We start from the raw sequence: 24,571 nt of genomic DNA, 5'->3' as shown, positions 1-24,571 counted from the left end.
CTGGTAAATCCTATAGCTGAGCACGAAAACTCTTGAGAACTCATACACATTCAAATCGCAGGATCAAAGCTTTCCCATATAAAAGAAATAGCTGCAGTGTGATTGATCTCAGCATAAATTTTGCAAATATTGCCACTATCTTTATAGTAGGTGTAAACCTCTGGTTTCCCCATAACCTCTCTTCCCTGTTCCTTTGATTGGCCAGGTTATGGGGCATCTATTTGTCCCTGTTGTCCACTTTTACTTTCTCCTCTCTACTTACAAGATAAATAATAGGGGCAGCTAGGTTGCTCAGTGGATAGAGCACCAGCCCTGAAGTCAGGAGGACCTGAGTTCAAATCTGGATTCAGACCAAACACTTGACACTTACTAGCTGTGTGACCCTGGGCGAGTCGCTTAACCCCAATTGCCTTAAAAAAAAAAAAGGAGAAAAAAGATAAATAATAGTGGTGCTAGGACAAATGGAGAAGAGTAGTGGCCTTTTTCAAACCCTCTTAATTCTAGTGCCTTTCCTCAGTTATTTACTTCATATTTATCCTATCTGTAGCTGTTTGTATCCATTTGTTCACTTTTTGTTTCCTCCATTATATTGTAAGGAACTGTATTTTACCACTTTTTGTTTCCCTGGCATTTAGTACAGTGCCTGGCACATAGTAAATGCTTAAGACATGTTTATTAATTCACTGTATTCCCAAATAAAGTCTACATTGGTGCAGTTTATACATTTAACTATTCCTCATGCTGGACTTCAGCTGCCTGAAGATACTGAAACTATTATTTTGTAGTATACGCAACAAAAATAAGAAACTTAAGGAAAATCTAAGTCGAGCTTTTCAGCACTTTTCCTAGGAAGGCAATGCTACTCTTTCATCAGTAGGTCATTTGTTTCAGGTTTTTACAGGAGTTGATGGATCAAGATCCCAACAATATTAGAATAATCCCTAAAACACATTAGAGACCAATAATACCTGTCTGATTGTGGGAACACAGAACTTAGATTTTTGTATAGTTTAGCCAGCTGGCTACTATCTGATCTGCTTGCCATGTCAGGAGAAATGTATTTGAAAAAGGATAAGAAGTAGAAATATCATCTATAATGTACCAATACTCTCAATAGTCTGTGATAAAGACAGTGTTTTTATTTATATCTCACTGTTAAAAGGAACAGAAGGATTCTTGCGTTATAGGATGCTAAATGTAGCATTAAGTGGTCATTATATCTGTAATTCTCTCTCTTTTGAACAAGGCAGCATGATCTGCTGTCCGAGGTTATAAATGACACTTTTCCAGACCTGCCCAAGATCTAAAATATTAGTAAATTCACTTGGCCTCCTTCCCTATGAATATGCTCTTCATCTGTAAAATGGGAATGATATCTGCTTTACAGAAAGGTAGAACTACCTTTCTTATGAATAAAAAGCCATTTTGAAAAAAAAAACTATTCTAAAGTTCTTAAAATCTAATTTATCTTTGCTATAGGAGATAAATGAGAGATGGAATGAAGAAACAGTGTCAACAAAGAATAGGCATTTTTAAACAAAAATTCTCTCAAGAATGGTCTTTTCCTTTTTTTTTTTTTTTGCTTTTCCTCAAATTCACATTACAGAAGGTTCCCAAAGTCCTCACAAAGACAAATAGAAATGAAACCTTGAGGACAAACGAGAAACATCACACACAGTGAGGAACAAACTGAGTTGCAAATTGGTTTCCTTTTTATATTATAGTTTGGCCCTGACTTTTATTGGCATACTGGAAAAGCCAGAAAATTGCCATCTCTGGGATACAAATTGGCAATGCTTGTACCTTGGAAGCTTTTCTCTGATCAGTAAAGTGCTTGCATTCTATGGAAATCTGACAGAATGCATCTCCAGTTGTGGCACACCCCTGAATTTCTGTATAGCCTAGAGTTAAAGATGTTACAGAGCTTACTTTGCCAGTTGCATATTTAAATCCAAAATTGAAGACTATCCTATACTTCCTAAAATGTAGACAAGAAGATTTAGTGCTGTTAACACTAACTCTGATGATTAAACAGCTAATTTTCAAAAATTGGTTTCTGAAAATAACAGCCAACGGTGAGATAGATTTTATAACACAGGGGTTCTTCACTCTTTTTTTTATCACGGACCCCTTTGCATGCCCATAAAGCCTTGGGACTCCTCGGGATAATGTTTTTAAATGTGTAAAATATAACACACAGGATTACAAAGGAAAGCAATGCTATTTCAGTATATGTTTTAGCCTTAAGTTTTGTCTTTGGCTCTTTTGTGGTATATGTCAAAAGTGGGATCACTAAATCAAATTATGTGGACAGTTTAGTCATTTATTTTGCTTAATCTCAAATTGAAAACCAGGAATAGAGGAATTTAAAGATAACAAAGATGATTGTAACTACATTAAATTTAAGAAAAATATTTTCTGTGAAAAAATATGAAATGCATTTCATTGAAAGATGACATAAAATTACGAAAAAGCACTTATTAAGCATTTATTGTGTGTAAATCACTATGTTAAGTGCTGGAGATTTAAAAAGAAAAACAAGACTTCAGGGAGATCACATTCTAATGGGGAACAGGGAGAGAGAGAAACAATATATATTGAAGGTTTCAGCTCCAAGTTAGATAGAAAGGTCCCATGGTCTTACAGTAGAGAGGCAAAGCAGATAGTAATGCTCATTTTTTAATGGCATTTCTGTGAATAATCATAGCCTACTCTGATGTGGAACCATTTGACAGTACCAAGAAATTTGGTGGAAAGAATTTATTTTCCAAGTCTTCCGTATTAAGATAGAATTGAAAATATTCTATTTTCCTGTTCCACCAATAGTGCACCAATGTGCTTCTCTTCTGACAACCCCTTCAATTTGGACAATTCCTACCCTGTCTTCCTTTCTCCACCTCCACTGGAATAGCAGCACATACCTTCTAAGCCCCCTGGCCTGGGCTCTGCGTACTCTCTAAACCTCTGGGATGCGCCAGGTTTCAACAGGGATCAGGGACCCTTCCAAACCTACCTGTAGTGGGATGAATAGGATGTGCTTCCCATAAATACCTTTTGTCACCCCCTAGAGAGTGAGGAGGCACACTATAGCAGCATAAGTGGAAGCAACAAGCAGCTAGAAAGAGGCAAGAGGAGACTGCAGCTGCTGGGGCTCCTGCTGTAGTGGGGGATTTAAGCAGGTGAACATAAAACTCTCCTGAATCTCCTTCATAATCCTGCTCTCAAGATTCATCCAAACCCATTGGCATGTGTGAAAACAAATGAAAACAAATGAAAAGGGTTACTACCATCAGGAAGCCAAGGCCTATCTGGGCATCTTGCCATCTTTCTGCTGTCCCTTCATCCCCATATAGAAAAATCACCTTGAGGACCCTAAGAGACAATAAGAGCCGTCCTCCCCACCATAATCCCCACCAAACACAGAGAGAGAGAGTGAGAGCGAGAGCAAGAGCGAGAGAGCGAGAGAGAGCGAGAGAGAGAGAGAGAGAGAGAGAGAGAGAGAGAGAGAGAGAGAGAGAGAGAGAAACATATGAGGGAAAATGGAAATTCACTCATTGAATTGCAATTAAAATCTTTATATGATTGGTTCATGAGATTAAAAAACTGAGTATCATTATATGGTAAAATCAATCAAAGAATCTTCCATTTGGATCTATATATCTTTTTGAGTTATCCTTTTCAGCTATGACAACAATAAAACAAACTCTTGAAATAAACTGAAATTAAAACCAGACCTTGAAATAGCTGTATAACAAAGTGTTAAATCCAGATTGTTAAAAGTGATGAAGCATGTTCAATTTCATTGGTCTTGTTTTAAAATAATTACAATATATATTTTAATGAAAGCAAAGAGGTGTTTTGTGTCATTAACAAAATTAAAAATGCTTTTAAAACATTTCTTCATATTCATCTTATCCTTTTCAATATCTACTTCTGATTTTATAATGTATACAATATAAGTCATGTAGAGCATTTATATAATTTATAAGTAAATGGCTACATTAATATTTTGGGCAAATGATATTTTTGAAACTTATGAACAATCCAAAAAGTCTGAAGAAAACTGATCTAGGCAATAGGGAGCTAGTGACAGTCATTGTTAGGAAGACCATATCTGTACACCGGGAAGATTATTATGGCTACTGAATGAACAATGGATTCGAGTAGAGAGATATCAGAATTCTAATGTTTAAGATGCAAATTATTCTCTGAATCTATATTGTAGCTTTTAAATCAATGGACTAGAATGTGGATTCCTTATTCTTCAACTATTTGTTTGTGCTATTTAAAATTTTTCCAACTAGGACAAAGAAAAAAATTCTACAGAACATTCATATATAAGTTAAGGTGTTCCTTTAAGACATGATGGAAATAATTATCATCTCCATCTCTACGTCTATATTTTGACTACAGGGAGTATTTTATAAATTAGGGACATTTCCTTTCTTATTTAAGCCTCATTCTTTGTTTGAAGCTGATTGCTTGTCTCACCTCCTCCATTAATCTTCCTCTGACTAATCCCTCCTTCAACAACCAAACTTATTATCCATACTGTTCAGTTGGAGCTTAGAACAAGTCACGGTTGTATATAGCAATTGCTTTTATATGCATGTCCAATATATCCAAATAGATCTTAATGAGGAGTTAAGTCTTGATCTCTGTATCTCCATTATGAATAGTTGTTCAATAATGGTTCTCACTTCTCTAATTTGTCCATCTACGTAGTTGATAAAATTATGTTTCATTCCCCTGGCTCAAAAATCATCAATAGCTTCCTATTACCCTTAGAATAAAATACAACCTCTTCATTGGCATCTAAGACACTTTAACATCTGGCTCTATCCTTCTGGACATTTCTCATTAGATTGTATGGTTCAGACAAACTGATCTACTTGAGGTTCCCCAAATTCGGCATTCCATGTCCGGTATCCCTGTCTCTGCATAGCATTTACCCCATACCTGGGATGCACTTCCTACCATCTTCTGCCTCTGAGAATCCTTAGGTTTAATGGAGGCTAGGCTTTTGTGCTACTTCTTAATACCCTAATTATAAAACCCTCTCTATCCCTCCCTAAATTATCTTGTATTTTCATTGCATCAGAAGCTGTGCTTGACTTCCAAGGAAAAAAACCTGTGCCAGGTACTCCCTGGTGCCTCCATCCAACCATACTTCATAGCTTCCTTTTGTGGGTTGTCTTCTCCCATTAGTGCAGGATTGTCTGTTTTTCTCATTTTTATCCCCAGTGCTTATCATAGTGCTGGGCACATAGTAGACACTTAATATATATTTACTGAATTTAATTATTTATATGTTGTATTTCAGAATATATCACACAGCTGCACAGCAGACTTGTTGCATTCCACACAGTGTTGGAAGAGAAAAGTTAAATTCAAAATTTAAATTTAAAATAAAAAAACAAAAAAAAGCCCAACTCTATGCTTAACTTAGTGTTCTGTACAAAATAAGTGTGAATAAGTATTTGCTGATTTTGAAAAATGCTAGAAAAAGACATCTTTTGAGTACTGCAGTGGAAAAGATCTGGTTCTAATTCTGCTACTGCAGCAAATTTTGGTCTAATCATTTGCTCCTTCTGTATTTCAGTTCCTTCCTCTGTGCAATAAAGAATTAGGTAGAAAAAATCATTTTAGCTCAAAACATTGTATAACTTATTCATTCTAAAATAACATATGCACCTATTATCTCAAGCAATTTTCATTATTTCTGCCGTGCTTTTTCACAATGGAAAATCAAATCATGTCTGCCAATTACAAAACAAATCAATAAATAACATACAAATAATTTAGCAAATTGAGCACCAACTATGCCAAATAATTTGATTTTTGAAAGTTTATCTGCATTTGTTTTGGTTTGATTTAGAACATAACAGGAGTGTGATAATTGCTGATTAAAAGAAGGTGAGGAGGGCAGCTAGGTGGTACAGTGGATAGAGCACTGGCCCTGAAGTCAAGAGGACCCAAGTTCAAATCTGACCTCAGACCAAACACTTGACACTTACTAGCTGTATGACCCTGGGCAAGTCACTTAACCCTAATTGCCTAAAAAAAAGAAGAAGAAGGAAGAGGAGGAGGAGGAGGAGGAGGAAGAGGAGGAGGAGGAGGTGAGGAGGTGTAGTCTGGTCTCAAGAAAAGGTAGGGAGCCCACTCCAAATACATTAAACCTCTCTGGAGCCTCCATTTATGGAGCCCTCAGCACTGTGAACAGGTCTGATAACATCAACAACAGAGCATTTTAAGGTTTCCAAAGTGCTTTATATCTCATTTGATCTTTATAACAACCCTCTGTTATTCCCATTTTACAGATCACAAAGAATGAGAAGCTAACTGACTCACCCAGGATCATGCTGCTACCAGATGTCTAAGGCAGGATTCAAACTCAGGTGATCCAATTCACCACAAAAGTGAGCCAGGAAGGATCATTAAGAAAGTAGACTGAGGGTCAAGGAAGAAAAATAAAGACATGGACACATGGAGAGAAAATAAAATACTGAAGATATGGCTTTAAGCAAGTGGGGGACAAGCACTTGTTGAACTGAATTGAAAGCAAGGAGATTTTGCAATGTACTGCTGAGAGTACATAGTGTTTGTATTTCTGAAAGAACCAAGTAACACCTACATAGGCACAAAATGTAGGTTGATCTCCCTCCTACTGGGAAGGGTGAAAGAGTTGTAGGAATTAATCTGTATTGAGATTATCGGGCAAATATGGGGTGTACCTTGATAGGATGTCGAAAGATAGAGGTGCATTCTTACCAACATCAGGCAAATAGAAAGTGGAAAGATATAATGGAAAAGGTAGAAAAAAAGTATAATTAAGCATTTGAAGCTAATTAATAGGTATGTGGCTTTTCTTATAGAGGGGAGGAGGTAGATCATCTCAGAGGGAAGTAGCTGTATGTACCATAAGAAATCATGATGTGTATACATAGATGCTATAATGTAAGAGGAAAGAATAGTGATTGGTGACTCCTTGCTGAGGGGTACTGGGGTAACCATTTGTGGAGGGGTCATGAATAGCAAACAGATCAGTTTTCTAACTTCTCAAAGCATGTAACAGGGACATGATAGAGAACCTCCAAATATCTGTCAAAACTCATGGACCATTCACCACTCCAGGTGATTCATATGAAAACAAATGATACTGTTAGGAGGATATTGGGCATAAGTATTAGGAAGTGGTGGGCAGGAAACACAAAACCCTACAGACAAGTTACTACTGCTGATTGAAGGTAAAGGATTATTAATAAAATGACAGAATTCAGAAAATAACAGCTGAGTAAGAAAATTGTGCCAGAGAATAAGGTTTAGATTTCTAGACCACTGCTTAAAATGTCAGAATGGTGGATCCTTGGCCAGTATTTAGACAAAAGTGCATAAAAATGTGTTCGCTTGGAAATATGTGAAGCTGATTAAAGGGGATTTAAGCTGAAAATGAATGGAAAGTGGAAAAAAACTACTCACAAAGAGTAGTAAGTGCAATACAAAAGATATGAGAGAGCAAGTAATTTAAAAGAGATGATGTACTTGAAATGCATTGCTTAGCACAGTGACTGGCACATAGTAGGTACTTTATAAATGTCTATTCCCTTCTCTTTCCATTATTCAAATAGCAGCAATTATTTTATCTTTTTATCTGCACTAGGACCTTGAGAGTTGATGTTCAGAGAACATAAATGACATCCATAGACTTGCCTTCAAGTCTCACCTTCCTCTTCAGTCTATGCTGCTTTGGACCACTTGGAAAGAAATTGAAAGTAGACAAGAATTTTAGAAAACAGATGTTATCAGGCACAGATGGTGAATGATATAATTATATAGATATCTGCAGGAGCTTTCTCTCAGCTAATATTAGAGAGGATGATAAACTGGTAAATTCTTCTAATGAGTTTGTACTCCAAAAAGTGGAAGAAGCTACTTTCGGAATGAAAATTTGACCATCAAGGAGCAACTGGGAAATAATAGGAATCTTGGCAGTAAGAGATGTCCAGTTCTTGACAGAGAAGAAAAGAAAATCTGGATATAGTCAGCTGTAAACACTAGATTTTGAGAGACCAGGTTTTGAAGAATTCAGAGAAAGTTTAGGAAGAATCCCACGGGCAAATAATGTGTAAGGAATATCAGTCCAAGATGGATGGAAAGCTCTCAAGAAAGAAAACTTCAGGGATGGAACTAAGATGGCCTAGTAGACAAAGAGCTACACAGCTGAGCTCTCTCCATATCCTCCTCCAAAAAAACCTTTGAAATAACAACCCGCATTGTATCCTGGAGCAGTACAGCCAAAGAAAAGGTCATGGTAAGACATTTTTCTAGCCCAAGACAACTTAGGAGGATAGAAGAAGAAGTTTGTGACACTGGGATGGCATCTGGCCCAGAGTTCACAAGATGGGAACACCAGCTATGGGATTTGGCAGTGTCTATAGCAGCAGTTTCAGGAGCAATCAGCCCAGAGACAGTAAGAGGATAAGACAAGTAAATGGTCAGAGATTACAGGGGACTCCTATACTAGTACTGGGTTCAGGATCTGATAGGATATGACAATTCCATTGTCCATAACCACTTCTGGATTGCATTTCCAGGGTAGAGAGGAGTGCTTGTGGCTACAAGGGAGTGGGGGACCCAAAGAAACAGCAGTTGCAGTTGCAAAGGAACAGGGTCCTAAGGAGCAGTAGCACTTGTAACTGGCAGAAATGAGGAATAAGGATAAAGATCCTGGATAAGTACCAGAAAGCAGACCAGGAGAGCAGGGACCATACCTCTACATGAATCACACTATCTTGGAAACATCAACAACTTCCAAACCCCCAGAAGTAGCTTGGGAAACAGCACTCCAAAAAAAATAAATAAAGCACACCTAAATTTTGGGACAATGCCCCAAGGTGAACAGAGCCCATTTTAACATAAAGTACAAAGTCAAGAAAATGAGCAAATAACAACAACAACAACAACAAAACTGACCATAAAAATCAACTACGCTAACAAGGAGGATAAAGAGAAACTCAGAAGAAGAAATCAATATCAAAACAACTACAGGAAAAGCCTCAAACAAATGAGCAGAACCAGGAGAACATTGTACACAGTAACAGCCGCATTGTGAGATGACTAACTTTGATAGACTTAGTCCTTCTCAGCAATGCAAAGATATAAGACATCTCCAAAAGTCTCATGATGGAAAATCCGATCCACATCCTGAGAAAGGACTATGAGGTTTGAATGCAGATTGAAGCATACTATTTGCTTTTTTTCTTCTTTTTTTTTATTTGTTTCTTCTTTCTTGCAGTTCCTCCTATTAGTTCTAATTATTCTTTACAATATGACTAATGTAAAAATATGTTTAATAGGAACGTATATGTAGAGCCTTTATCAGATTGCATGTCATCATGAGGAGGGGGTAGAAGGGGGAGGAGAAAATTTAAAACACGAAAGATTATAGAAATGAATGTCTAAAACTAAAAATAAATTAATAAAAAAGAAAAGCCTCAAATAAGTATGCAAATTACACACAAGCCCAACAAGAATTCATGGAAGAACTAAACAGGAATTTTAAAAATCAAATAACAGTAATACAGGAAAAATTCAGAAAAGAAATGAGAGCAATGCAAGAAAACTATGAAAATACAATTAACAATTTGGTAAAAAGAGACAGACTCAAAAACATATTAAAGAAAAGAATATTTCTAAAACAGAATTGGCCAGAAGGTTTAAAAAGCACAAAAACTCGCTGAAGAAAAAAATTTTTTAAGAAACAGAATTGGCCAAATAGCAAAAAAGATACAAAAGCTCACTGAAGAAAATAATTCCCTAAAAACTAGAATTGTGTAACTAGAAGCTAATGACTCCAGGAGAAATCAAGAAAAAATAAAACATTCAAAAGAGTGAAAAAATAGAACATTAAGTATCTCATCAGAAAAACAACTGACCTTGAAAAGAGACTGAGAATTATTGGACTACATGAAAGTTACGGTCAAAAAAGTAACACAGACATCATATTTCAAGAAATTATATATGAAAAATTATCTGGTATCATAGAATTAGAGGATAAAATAGATATTGAAAGAATCCACCTATCACCTTGTGGAAGAGATCCCAAAATTAATACTTCCAAGATTGTTATAGCCAAATTTAAGGCTTCCAGGTCAAAGAAGAAATATTTCAAGCTGCCAGAAAGAAACATAAAAATACCATGGGGTGACAGTCAGAATCACACAAGATTTAGTAGATATCATGTTAAAGGAGCAGAGGGCTTAGAATATGATATTCTGGAAGGCAAAGGAGTTAGGATTACAACCAGAAATAACCCACTCAGAAAACTGTATAATTAATTGGGGGCAGGGACTGATTCAAGCATTCTTGATGAAAAGACCAGAAGTGAATAGAAAATCTGACTTTCAAATACAAGACTCAAAAGAAGCATAAAAAGGTAAATATGAAAGTGTAATCATAAGGAACTCTACAAAGGTAAGCTGTTTATATTCCTTTACGGGAAGATGATACATGTGAATTATCATTATTAGGGTAGTAGGGAGGAGTATACATAGACAAAAACAAAAACAAAAAAAATATAGGTGTGACTTGATTATATCAGGATGATCTCAAAAGAAAATGAAGGTATGAGGAAGTGAGACACAGAGGAAGAAAAGGGAAGGGAAAGGAAATTTTTTTTTGTTTTCTTTGTTTTAGGCAATTGGGGTTAAGCAACTTGCCCAGGGTCACACAGCTAGTAAGTGTCAGGTGTTTGGTCTGAGGCCACATTTGAACTCAGGTACTCCTGACTTCAGGGCTGGTGTTCTATCCATTGCACCACCTAGCTGCCCCAAGAATGAGGAAAATTATACCACATAAAAGAGTCATAAAATAAAAGAGCTTTTACAAAGGAACAGAAAATAAGGAAAGGGAACAGGCAAGGTTTAAACCTCAATTTTATTGGACTTGGTTCAAAGATAGAACTACACACACACACACACACACACACACACACACACACACACACACACACACACACACACATTCAGTTGGTTATAGAAACCTATCTTACCCAATAGGGAAGTATGAGCAGAAAGAGATAAACCAAAAGGAGAGGGGGATAATTAGAGGAATTAAGGGAGGAAGTGGTCAGAAGTAAAATAGACTTTTGAGGAGGGACAGGGTTTAAAAAAAAAAGAGATAAGGATAAATCAAAGAAAATAGGATGGAGAAAATACAAAGTAATCAGAACTGCAAATGTAAATTCAATGAATTTACCTATAAATGGAAGTGGATAGGGAGTAGAATGAGAACATTTTACATGGTAACATCAATATTATGATGATTAACTGTGAAGGATTTAGATACTCTAACCAATACAATGAACCAAGACAATTCCAAAGCACCCAGAAAGTGCTAATGAACTTTGAGTCTGATACTTTTTCCACTTGATTTATTTTTCTTGCTTTTGTTTGGCAACATGGACTAACATGAAAATGTATTTTACCTGACTTCAACTGGATAGTTCATACCATATTGTGTGCCATCTCAATAGGTGGAGTAAGGGGCTGGAGGGAGAGAAATAATTTGGAATTGAAAATGTTAAAAAAAATGTTAAAAAAATAGATAAGAACTAGGAAAAAAAGAATAAACAATTGAGAAAAATAAATTATTCCAAAGTGGAGGAAAAGTGGAAACTTCCTATAGAGGATGATTTAGATAGATTGAGAATAGAACAAACAATGTAGCTCTGTAAAGGCCATATGTAAAAGAAAGGTGGGAAAGACCAGGTAGATGAGGATGAATTTAAAAAAAAATAGTTACTTCATAAGAATATTGTCAGAATTTCCACATATCACTAATTACTATATATATTTTCTAAATGATATTGAACTCACATTTGAAATTGACTTGATATTTCATTTTTCTAAATGATAAATCAAAACGTACCACATCACAAAACTAATACAGCATCTGAAGTAAAGCCAGCAAGATCTAAGTTTGAATCCAGCCTCAGACACCCACCAGCTATGTGACCTGGTTAGGACATTTAAATTCCTTCAGCTTCAATTTCCTCATCTGTAAAATGAGGATAATGATATAATTTAACTCCCAGGGTTGTTATGAGGATAAAATGAGATAATATTGAAAGTGTTTTGCAATTCACAAAGTACAACATTAATGTTACCTATCGTTATGATTAGCATAATGATAATAACAATGCTACTCTTCATAAGAATGAATTAATTGGGTTTGGTGGTTTCTCAAACTTTCATTTCCAAAATGACAAGGCTGGATGAGATAGTCACTACCTCTAGCATCCTATGATTCTAGGCAGCTCCAGTTCCAACTTCACCCCTCCATAGTGTTAAATATAAATCACATTTAGGCTATTCATCAAGTATTCTGCTATAAGACATAATTCATTGAAGGACAGAAAATAATAAATTTAAAAAAAAAAAGGCTGGTGACTTTGCACAGCCCTGACTCACTTAAATCCAATTCACTTGCAAATCATGATACTATTTTTTAAAAATTATTATTATTTTTTCTTTTGTGAATTTTTTTTCTTTTTTTAAATTTATTTTTAGTTTTCAACATTTACTTCCACAAGATTTTGAGTTTCAAATTGTCATCCCCTTTCCCTTCTACTTTCCTGTAGGGCAGGATATATTTCTGTACCCCATTTCCTGAATTTCTTATTTCCCAGTTGCAGGTGTAAACATTTTTTTTGAAATGTGTTTTTAAAACTTTGGGTTCCAAATTTTCTCCCTTCCTCCCTCCCCACCCACCCTCATTATAAAGGCAAACAATTCAATATAGGTTACACATATGCAGTTATGCAAAACTTCCATAGTAGTCATGTTGTAAAAAACTAACTTCCTTAATCCTAGACCCCCCATTTATTCTATTCTTTCTTTTGACCCTGTCCACTTCAGAAGTGTTTGCTTCTCATTACCCCCTTTCCCAATCTGCCCTCTCTTCTATCATTCCCCTGCTCTCTTATCCCCATCTCCCCATATTTTACTGTAGGGTAAGACATATTTCCATACCCAATTGAGTGTGTATGTTATTCCCTCCTTCAGCCAAATCCTATGAGAATAAAATTCACTCATTCCCTCTCACCTTCCCCTGTTTCCCCTCCACTGTAAGAGCCTTTTCTTCTCTGGTTTTTTTTGTGAGATGATTTAACCCTGTTCCACCTCTCCCTTTCTCCTAATCCCAGTATAATCCTCTCTCACTCTTTAATTTTATTCTCTAGATATGACCCCTTAATCTTCAACTCACCCCATTCCCTATATCTATATAGACATACATATAATTTTTTCCATCCAACTACCCTAATACTGATAAAGGTCTCATGAGTTATAAATATCATCTTTCCATGCAGGAATGTAAACAGTTCAACCTTAATAAGTCTCTTATGATTTCTCTTTCCTGTTTACCTCTTCATGTTCCACTTGAGTCTTGTATTTGAAAGTCAAATTTTCTATTTAGCTCTGGTCTTTTCATCAAGAATGCTTGAAAGTCCTCTATTTCACTGAATGACCATTTTTTCCCCTGAAGGATTATACTCAGTTTTGCTGGGTAGGTGATTCTTGGTTGTAATCCTATCTCCTTTGCCCTCCAGAATATTATATTCCATGCCCTGGTCCCTTAATGTAGAAGCTGCTAAATCTTGTGTTATCCTGATTGGTTTCCACAATACTTGAATTGTTTCTTTCTGGCTACTTGTAATATTTTCTCCTTGACCTGGGAACTCTGGAATTTGGCTACAATATTCCTAGGAGTTTTCCTTTGGGGATCTCTTTCAGAGGAGCTCAGTGGATTCTTTCAATTTCTATTCTGCCCTCTGGTTCTAAAATGTCAGGGCAGTTTTCCTTGATAATTTCTTGAAAGATGATGTCTAGGCTCTTTTTTTGATCATGGCTTTCAGATAGTCCAATAATTTTTAAATTCTTCTCCTGGATCTATTTTCCAGGTCAGTTGTTTTTCCAATGAGATATTTCACATTGTTTTCTAATTTTTCATTCTTTTGGATTTGTTTTACAGTGTCTTGATTTCTCATAAAGTCACTAGCTTCCAATTGCTCTATTCTAATTTTTAAGGAAGTATTTTCTTCAGTAATCTTTTGGACTTCCTTTTCCATTTGGCCAATTTTGCTTTTTAGGGCATTCTTCTCCTCATTGGCTTTTTGGACCTCTTTTGCCATTTGGGTTAGGCTATTTTTTAAGGTGTTATTTTCTTCAGTATTTTTTTGGGTCTCCTTTAGCAAGCTGTTGACTTGTTTTTCATGATTTTCTGCATCACTCTCATGTCTCTTCCAAGTTTTTCCTCTGCTTCTCTTACTTGCTTCTCAAAATCCTTTCTGAGCTCCTCCAAGGCCTGAGACTGATTCATATATTTCTTAGAGGCTTTGGATGTAAGAGCTTTGAGTTTGTTGTCTTCTTCTCATTGTATGTTTTGATCTTCTTTGTTACCAAAAAAAGATTCTATGGTCAGACACTTCTTGGGAGATTTGGTCATGATCCCAGCTGATTACTCGAGTTATAAACTCTTTATTAAGGTAGAGGTGTGCTTCCAATGTGGAGAATGTACTGTCCCAAGCTTCGGGGGTTTGTACAGCTGTTTTCAGAGATACTTCTAGGGACCTGTAAATTTTCAGTTGTTCCAAGGTGATATGATAAGGGGTGAGGTGTTTACTCCTTTCCTGGCCTGTGCTCTGGTCTAAGAGTGACCACAAGCACTGTTTTCTGTCTTGGAATTGTGAGGAAGATTTGCTTTCAACCACCACTACAAGCTCCACCATGCCAGTGCTCCTCCTCATCCCAGGACCGCCCCTCAGAACTGTGACCCAGATCCAAGCACAGGCAAAGCAAGAGATTCCTGCCTCAGCACTGGTAAAAAAAAAAAAGATCCCTGCAATCCCCCTCTGATCAGCCATCTGATTCCCCCTCAGTCTGTGGGCCAGAAGCTCAGGAAGTAACCACCACCCTGGGGCCTTGCTCACTGGGAAACTGAGGCTGAGACCTAGCTTCTCTCTCACAGCAGAAACAGACTATTCCCACTGACCTTCTGAGTTGTCTTTGGCGATTCAGTCCTCTGAGGCCTGCTCCGGGTTTGCTGGGGTCTGTACTGTCTGTGTACCCACGCCAAACTGCACTCCTCTACCAGCCTAGAGTGATATACCTTTCTGATCAACCATCCAGGTTGTCTTGGGCTGTAAATTTGTTTCACTCCATGATTTTGTGGATTCTGCTGCTTTAGAATTTGTTTAGAGCCATTTTTATAGGTATTTGAAGGGGTTTGGGGGGAGAGCTCAAGCAAGTCACTGTTTTCACTCTGCCATCTTGGCTCCGCCCCCAAGATATCATCTTCCGAATGTCACTGTCCTCTTGAGGACAAAGAACAAACAACAATAAATATGCAAACTTCTTTATGAATTGTGAAATCTTTTGGTTCCATAGGCATAGGCATGTTCATTTCTCTTGTTATAAATCTAGTTTCCACCTAATTTTCATGAAGTTGTCATTCCCTGTTAACAGGTTCCAGCAGGTCTCTCTTCAGCAATCCTTGGTTCCTCAACCTATACTTTTCTTGCTGATGCCACAACTTGGTCTGCTGTGGCTGGGGGAAGCACTGCCAAGCAGTCCAGTCCTTCTTTCAAAATGTGAAAAATCGCCATAGTTCTGCCACTTTTCTGTTCCAAGTCCTTATTCTCTTGCCTCTCATTCTATTCCATGGAGCACACAGGTTGAGAAGAACACTTGAAGGATATAGAGGAAAGATCTATTCTCTAAACAAAGAATATACTAGAATTAACATAAAGTTAATAATGAATACAGTTTTACTGTATGAGAAGGAAGCAATACCCTATAGAACTAATAGAAACATAAAATAAGTGTTATTCTATGAAACAGAAATAATGGAAATAGGATAGTCAAATTTTAATATCCAAAAAAAAAATAAAGTTAGAATGGAGTATAGAAATTTCCAACTCAATATAAACTACTTTCTTCAAATAGTTATTTAATTTTCTCTATTTAAAAATCAAACAATATCCACTATTTTTTAGGCTAATTGTATTAACTAATTTCGCCATAAAGAAATGCATTCCTGGGAATCAGTTTTTAACCTCTTGCAACTGCTTTATTACTTTTTCTCTTCCACAATGTTGATTAATATTGAAATTTAAATTCTCATATCTTTTCAGATTTTATAGCAGTTTTATAACATACAAGGGTACCTAATTTTTATATTCACTGATTTTTCTTTAGTGCCATACTTTTCTAAGACCCCCACCATTTCCTCCTTTCTCCTTGTCAATCCCCACTATCCAATCCTTCTCTCATATACACACTTCCTTCCAGTAATCTTTTAGGCCATTCACATTGTTAACATTACTTTATCTGACCTGCTTAGGCATAACAATAACTCACTAACTTGAAAAAAAGAAAGTAGAAAAATGGATCATTAGATAATATTTCTTCACTCAGCATTTATGAATTTAATCAATTCATATAGTACTTTCTTATAAGCATACCTTTATAAAATAAATGTATTATTGATTCTTTTTATTAAATATTTTACCCTCTTCCCCCTCCCCTATGCTAAATACTCTTCTAAGGAACTCAGTTTACTTAAGCAGGTAATAGAAAGCTAAAAAATAGAGTAGTCTAAACAAAGTCTCTTCTTCCCTGACATAGGTTTTCTAGAAAACATTTTCATCTCCATGAACTACAGCAAGAATTTTAGTGTAAAAGAAATCATGGGAAAGAATTGTAGGACTTGAATTATGAAAGTGAGGTAATGGTGGTATAATGTCAGAGGATGCTAAAAAGGATTAAATTTTTTTTCAACTGCTACAATTTAATTGTTGCTGCTATGAATGTAAAATCATCGTCCAGGGATTGATGAATTGATACACTGTTAGCCATTCTGAACTGTATCAATACTGACATTCCTATGACAAATGAGGCTACAAAAGGAATTTAAATAAAATAGAAAACAGGCTTAGGTTCTCCTAGGAGATACAGGGGAAGTGATGGAGTTGTTTCCATTACTGGTTAAAATAATAACACCTAAGTCATTTGTGGTTTACAACTCACTTTACAGGAGTTATCTCATTTTGTCCTCACAACAACCCTCTGAGAGAGGTTCTATTATTATCTTTATATTATGGATGAGGAAATTAAGGCTGAGAAAGGTTAAGTGATTTGCCCAGGATCTCAGAGCTAGAAAGTGTGTTAGGTGGAATTTGAAGTTAACAGTTCAACAGTCTATCCATTATACCACTTGGCTGCCTCTTTTGCAATGCCTCTCTAAATGGCAGTAACAAATATTATTTCATGAGGCATTGCCATCTAATATTGTATTCTAAAAATCATGAACATAATTTTAACTTACATACCAAGAAATGTTGTAGTACATAAAGAGGCAGAAAAGTTCTAAAAAAAATTTGAAAAGTCCTCCAAGCAGGTCAACATATTCAATAATTCATAATAAAGGAAGACAGAGAGAAGTTGTTGAAAAAAATATTTTGGATGATATGTTCAGAATTAAGAAAAAAAAAGGAACATCAGAGATATATAACATATGTTAGATAGAGATGTAAAGGTCACAAATACTTTCTTCATGCTGGCAGTGAGTTGATAGAAAATACAATAAAAATGAATTTTACTATATTCAAATAGACAAGAAATTGCTGGTTAATGACATGGGAATTCATGTCAAAATCAGCTATCTGTGTGCAGTTACACAGCTGATTAATTAGAACAAATTTTAAGATCATCACATGAGAAAAAAGGATAGCAATGAGAAAACATGGAATACAATAGCAACAACTTCATCCTGACTTATTCATACAAGTTACTGATGCCAAAGGAAAAAGATAACAATACACAAAAGTAGATTATCTCAGTTTACTTCAGAAATTTAATACAATGTAAAGTAGTTAGCACAACAAGGAGATTTAAAGACCCCAGGAAATGCCTTGGTCATTAAATATATAGGATTCTTGCCACATAGAATCACGGCAACAAAAGTCAACTCCAGATTAGAATTAAACTCATTTGTAAAACACCACAGAAGAGTACTGTTAAATATTGTTTATATTACTTTATAAAACAGTGAAATGCAGCAGGAATGCAGTGTTTGCTTAGAGAGCATGACATGAAACTCCAGTCTACCTTCATATCCAAATAGCATTCATAAGTAACACTTGCAGAAAGACAACAAATAGAAAATGGAACATATCCAAGAGCATTTCTATAATGATCTGTTTGCAACAGCATTAAGAACTGGAATTCCACTGCAGAAGTCTATGTGATATGCTTTAGGATGAAATAAAAATGACAACCAAAAAGACAAAGTTTGGTCTAATGACTTGACTAACCCAAGAAATCTTTGCTTGAAGCAGAATCTTAAAAGCATCACAGGGTCATTTTATGATTTTCTTTGTTGCTATTAGTACCTTGACAGGATCTGTTATTTCTTTGGTGTAGGAAACTTTAACTATTAGTATAGATCACTTTCTTCTCTGTATCTTATTGTCTTAGACAATGACCCTGAACACCAAGATAGTAAGTGACTTCACCTGTATCAATAAAGTTAAGTGAGATTATTTTACAAGATGTCACAGAGATGAAAAATACACCAAAACAATGAGGAAAAATCAGTGGTTACCCCCAAAAAGGTGGTCAGAGGTATTAATAACTAACTCATACATCTTTCACACCTTTATAATATATTAAATACAAATTGATGAATATATGACAAGTGAACACACATTTTATGAAACAAATTTTTGATAGACCATATATATGTGTGTGTGTGTGTGTGTGTTGTGTGTGTGTGTGTGTGTGTGTATTCATGCTGAATAAAAGGTTCAGAACATGGAACATGCAAGACCCCACAATGTTTACTGGTTGTCAATAAGAAAAAAATAAAAGATTTGACCATGTAGAGCAAAACCTAACCTTAAGGAATTCTCTGCCAACAAGAACTATTTTGTGGATATTTGGAATTCACAGAAGATTTCTTGATAAACCAAACCCAAGAGGTAATGTTTGTGATTTGATTTCTCACCATCAAGCAAGGTATAAAAGAGAGATATATCCTGACCAAAGACTTCTACCACTATCATGAAAGATATCCTATATAGACATTAAATTAAAAGGAATTACCTATGAATTCTTCCTATGAAGAATCTTCCTCCTAAGAAGACTTGGTTGGATTAACTGGCTGCATCTCAAGTTGCTCTCTGATGTTAAAAAATCTTTTAAAAATAAATTTTCTTCCAGTGAAAATATATTTGTGACTCTTGTAACACTACAATTGGGGAAGGGGGGGCAGGGAAAAAGGAAATTGTGGCCTAGCAAAAGGAATAGGTTATTGCAGTATATTTCCAGTGATGACCTAAGTTCAAGAAGTAGCATCCAAAGATCACCAATAAGTGATATATCAAAAGAGGTAGTCTAATCATTTATTTAGTCTAAAGGATAACAGTAGTTCAGTCATAGTGCTGAAGTAGAACCCCTGAAATATAAATGCCTATATAAAGGTCTTTAGCAGATCAAATACACTCTTCATTGAAGAAACATGGATGAACATAGGCAAGAACCAGCTAGCAATGGAGGAGTTGTTTTATGAACTGTTAGAAGGAAAACCCACATATATGAGATCTCAGATTTACTTACTATTTCAGCATAACTGAAAAATCATCTGTTTTCTGATAATAACCTTCATTAGCATTGAAGCTATTAGTAATCTTTATTTTTTGTAAGGATGGGCAGTAGAGGAAAGCAGAAAGAGTGGCAGATTGGGAATCCAAGGACCAAGATTCAAATTATATTTAGTGGATGGTCTTGGATAGTTATTATGGCTGAAAAACTCATAATCATATAGCTAAAATGGTCCTAATCCTATAATAACTAAGTTACTCTAATCCCTGGGCAACAGACTTACAATCAATCACTAGGGGGTTGTGTGTGTATATGTGTGTGTGTGTGTTGTGTGTGTGTGTGTGTGTGTGTGCATGCATGCGTGCGCACATGTATATATGTATGTACATATACATATATATGATGATAATGATTTTTAATTTAATTGCCTATTATGTACAAGGCATTAATATTGTAATTTTTTATAATAAACTTTTTGACATATACCATATCAAAATTTAAGAATTAACTTTTGAACACAAGTCTTCTGACTTGTTCTTTCCCACTACATGACACTTCTTTCCATATTCTCCTCACAACTCTCTTCTACCTTGGCACAATATGTAGTAAACTGAGGATTATGGAGGTAGAAAAAATGTTAGAACACGGGAGAAGACCACCTGAACCAATGCTGATGCTACATGGAGAATAGGTGGGAGAAAATAAGATCCTATGGCAACAGTATAGCAATATTTCCACTAGGCAATAAAAACACTTGGCACTAACCCTACTTAGGGAACTCAAAAGGCTTCACGGATATTGTCTAGGAAGCTAGACAATATAACAGCTGAGAAGTATTATCATTTATATTTTCCAGGTGTGGGAACAGAAGCCAAGAACATGAATAAATCACTCTGAATTATACAGCATATTCATGGCAGGTATGGAATAGTAAGGCCAAATCCTGTCACAGTTCATTATTCTACCAGATTACAATTTCTTAATGATCCTCTATATAATGACAACCAGGTTAAGAGGCAGGGCAGATCTTAATGTGAGTGACACTATCTATCCCCCAGGAGCAAGATATCTCCAAATACAATTTGGACTTAGATACAAACTTTTTACCAGAAGAGGAGAATGTAAATAGTGATAAAGTAGTGATAAAGTAAATCTATTGGCTGTCTAAACCATGACCATAATATAGACCATCTCCAGCTATATAAAAAAAAAGTAAAGAAAAAAAGAAAAAAAACCGGAGTACCTCTATTTAGATTCATAATAAGCAAAATGTTCTGAAAATGCATTTAATAAGAAGTGATATCTTTAAAGGGAGTAAGGTAAATGGTATAAAATGATGGCTAGATTGGAATAAAGCTTGAGGGATATATAGATAGAGGTATCTATCTCCATTTCTGTCTGTATCTCTATTTAAATCTATCTAGATATCAACAGATTTATGTCTACACACACACACACACACACACACACACACACACATATAGATATATAGATAGATAGATAGCTACATATGTGTGTGTGTGTGTGTGTGTGTGTGTGTGTGTGTAGTACGTGTGTGTGTATCTCATATAGATCTACACAGCTATATCTATTTATCAGAGTCATACACCTAGTAAGTATTTGAGGCCAGATTTGAACTCATGAAGAGTCTTCCTAACTCCAGTCCTAGCATGCTATCCATTACACAATCTAGGTTGAACAGTGTGTACAGCACCAGGCCTGGAATTCAGAAAGAGCTAAATTCAAATGTAGTTTCAGACACTTACTAGCTATGTGATCCTGGGCAAGTCACTTAACTCTGTTTGCCTCAGTTTCCTCATCTATAAAATGAGTTGGAGAAAACAAATGTCAAACCACCCCAGTATCTCTGCCAAGAAAACATCAAATGGGTTCACAAAGAGTCAGACACAACTGAAATGACTAAACAACAACAAATGGAATATTATTGTGTTATAAAAAAATAATTGATAAAGACAACCATGGAAGACTCACATGATCTGATGAAATGTGAAGTAGAGCCAAGTCAACAGTACAGAACATGACTACAACAATGTAAATAAAATGGTCAACAAAAAATCAAGTGAATACTGCAAAATTAATAAGGACAAATATGGCTCCACAGAAAATGAGTAAGTCATTTAAATTCCATTTCTTTGCAGAGGGGGGAAGTCAACAGGCATGAAATACCATGCAAGTTTTCAGATATTTTTGATTCAATGATGTTTTTTGCTTATTGTTTTTTCTTCCTCCTTTACTTTTTTTTTGTTTGTTGTTGTTACTGTTGTTATATGGTATAACTCTTGAAGAGGAAGGGAAAGATCATAACAAGACATTTTGGTGATGTAAAAACTAACTACACAACAAAAGTTTGTTTTTAAATAGTAAAAAAATCATTTCACTATATTCAAGTATAACAATAAACATTTTTAAATAACAACTATGTGCAGAATGTTGGGGAAACAAAGAAAGGCAAATGATAGCCCTTGCCCTCAAGGAGCTCCAAGTCTAATCATGGAGATAAAGCATCAAACAACTATGTATAAGCAAGCTACATACAGAAAATATTGGAAATCATCAAGAGGGAAGGCACTAGAATTGATGGGGAATGGAAAGGCTTCCTGTAGCAGGTAGGATTTTAGCTGATATTTATAGGAAGTCAAGGAACCCAGGAAGCAAGGAGGAAGAGGAAAAGAGTTGTAGGCATGTGGAATAGCCAGTGAAGATGCATGGAATTGAGAGATGAAATTTCTTTAAGGAACAAATTTTTGTTCAAAGAGTCCAGGATTACTGAGACCAGAGTATTCGAAGAAGGAGGGTGTGAGGTATATAAACACTGGAAAAGTAGAAGGGTGGTAGGTTACAAAAGACTGAATGATAGGGAATGTTATATCGAGCCTAGAGGTGATAGGGGATCACTAGACCTGAGCTCTAGGAAGTTCACTTTAGCAGCTGAGTGGATGATGGACTAGAGTGGGGAGAGAGTTGAGTAAAGAGACCAACCAGTAGGCTATTGTAATTCTCCATGTATGAAGCAATGAGGGATCCGCCCAAACCGTCAGCAGCATCAAAGGAGAGAAAGGTTCCTAAGAGATATTAATAAGATAAAATTACCAAGTGTTAGCAGCATATTGAATTGGGGGAGGGTAGAGAAAATGAGGAGTCAAGGATGATACCTAGGTTGGGAGCCTGGGTGACAGGGAGGATAGTAATAAGGGTGACAGTAATAAGGAAGAGGGGAATGTTTGTGGGAAGGGGGAAGAAGTTAACCAGTTCATTTTTTATACACATTGAGTTTAACTTTAGCCATTCCCAAACAGATGGAACTCTTTCTTTCCAGTTATTTGCTACCACAAAAAGTGCCAATAGAAATATTTTATGTATATGGAGACTTTCTGAATTTCCCTTATCTCCCTCTCTCTCCCTTCACTTACCTAATCTCTTCAAGCTAAACTACTTTTCTATTTTTAACCAATATCAAATGGTTTTGATGACTACAGCTTAATAATAGTTTTAAGTCTGAATATGCTGTTATTCCTTCATTCCTACACTTTTCCCATTATTTTCCTTGATATCCTTGATTTTTTATTCCTCAAAATAAATTTTATTATTTGTTGAGTTTTTAAGACTTAAATACATATCCAGTCAATTAATTCTTTCCTTTTCTGTTTTGTTAATGTAGGATTTGGGGGATATAATTTTCCTCCTGAAGATTGCTTTAGTTGTTATCACAGCAATTTTATGTTGTTTCATCATTATCAATGTATTTCACAATTATTGTTCCTATAATTTATCCTTTGAGTCACTCATCAGGGTTTCATTAGTAAGTTTCCATCTATGTGTCTTTTGTTTGTGCATCTCAAAACTGATTACTATTTTTATTATATTGTGGTCTATAAGAATCGTGTTTACTATTTCTTTTTACTTTTGCAAATTCTCAGTGCCCTCATATGTGGTCAATTTTTGTAAGAATTTGATGTGGTATTGAATAATAAATATACATATTATGGCATGATATAAGATGACATTAGCTCTAGTTTCTACATAAATTTATTCATTTCTATGTTAGAGGTGCCAAAAAATCTAAAAGAGAGGTATTAAAAAGTAATGCGTTATTACTATACCACTATCTATACCTACAAAAAAATATGATCTGGTTAACTTCCCCATTCCCACAAACATTCTCCTCTTCCTTATTATTTTCAGGCAATACATCCTCCCTGTCACCCTCAACCTAGATATCATCCTTGACTCCTCATTTTCTCTACCCTCTCCCCATTTAATATGCTGCCAGAATTTGTTCATTTTATCTTAGTAATATCTCTTAGGCACCTTTCTCTCCTTTGACACTGTCAGTTTGGTATGGCCCCTCATTGCTTCCCACATGGAGAATTACAATAGCCTACTGGTTGATCTCCTTACTGAAGTCTGTCCTCATTCCAGTTCATCCTCCACTCAACTGCCAAAGCAATCATGCCTAAATTAAGTTAATTTTTCCTTTATTAATTTAGATGTTATGACATTTGTAAAATACAAATTTGATATAGACATTAATTTCTCATCTATAGCAATTTCAGCATGTGAATTCTCTCCATTCCATATTTTTCATTTGATAGCATAATTTCAAATTTTGCTTTTTATTTTTTACTTACCTGAACACAAAGTAAGTCTATAGTAAATTTTGTTTTACTGTCTCACTTTTATTTGATATGTACCTTTGCTTTTTAGGCATACTTTTTAAAACACTGATTTATGGGGTTTTCTTGTTTTTCTCATATGGTTTGTCTCCTGATTTTCTCTCATTTTATTGGCTTGTTTAACCCATTTACATTTAAATCTGTCATGTGGCATTTCAAAAGTTTGAGAGAAATAATTTCTGGGTAATTTAATCATTTTATTACTAATGCCAGCAT

The sequence above is a fragment of the Phascolarctos cinereus genome, unplaced genomic scaffold (genome assembly GCF_003287225.1).
Source record: "Phascolarctos cinereus isolate Bilbo 61053 unplaced genomic scaffold, phaCin_HiC Scaffold_4;HRSCAF=312, whole genome shotgun sequence".
NCBI lineage: Eukaryota > Metazoa > Chordata > Mammalia > Diprotodontia > Phascolarctidae > Phascolarctos > Phascolarctos cinereus.
Note: the sequence above shows the minus strand (reverse complement) of the source record.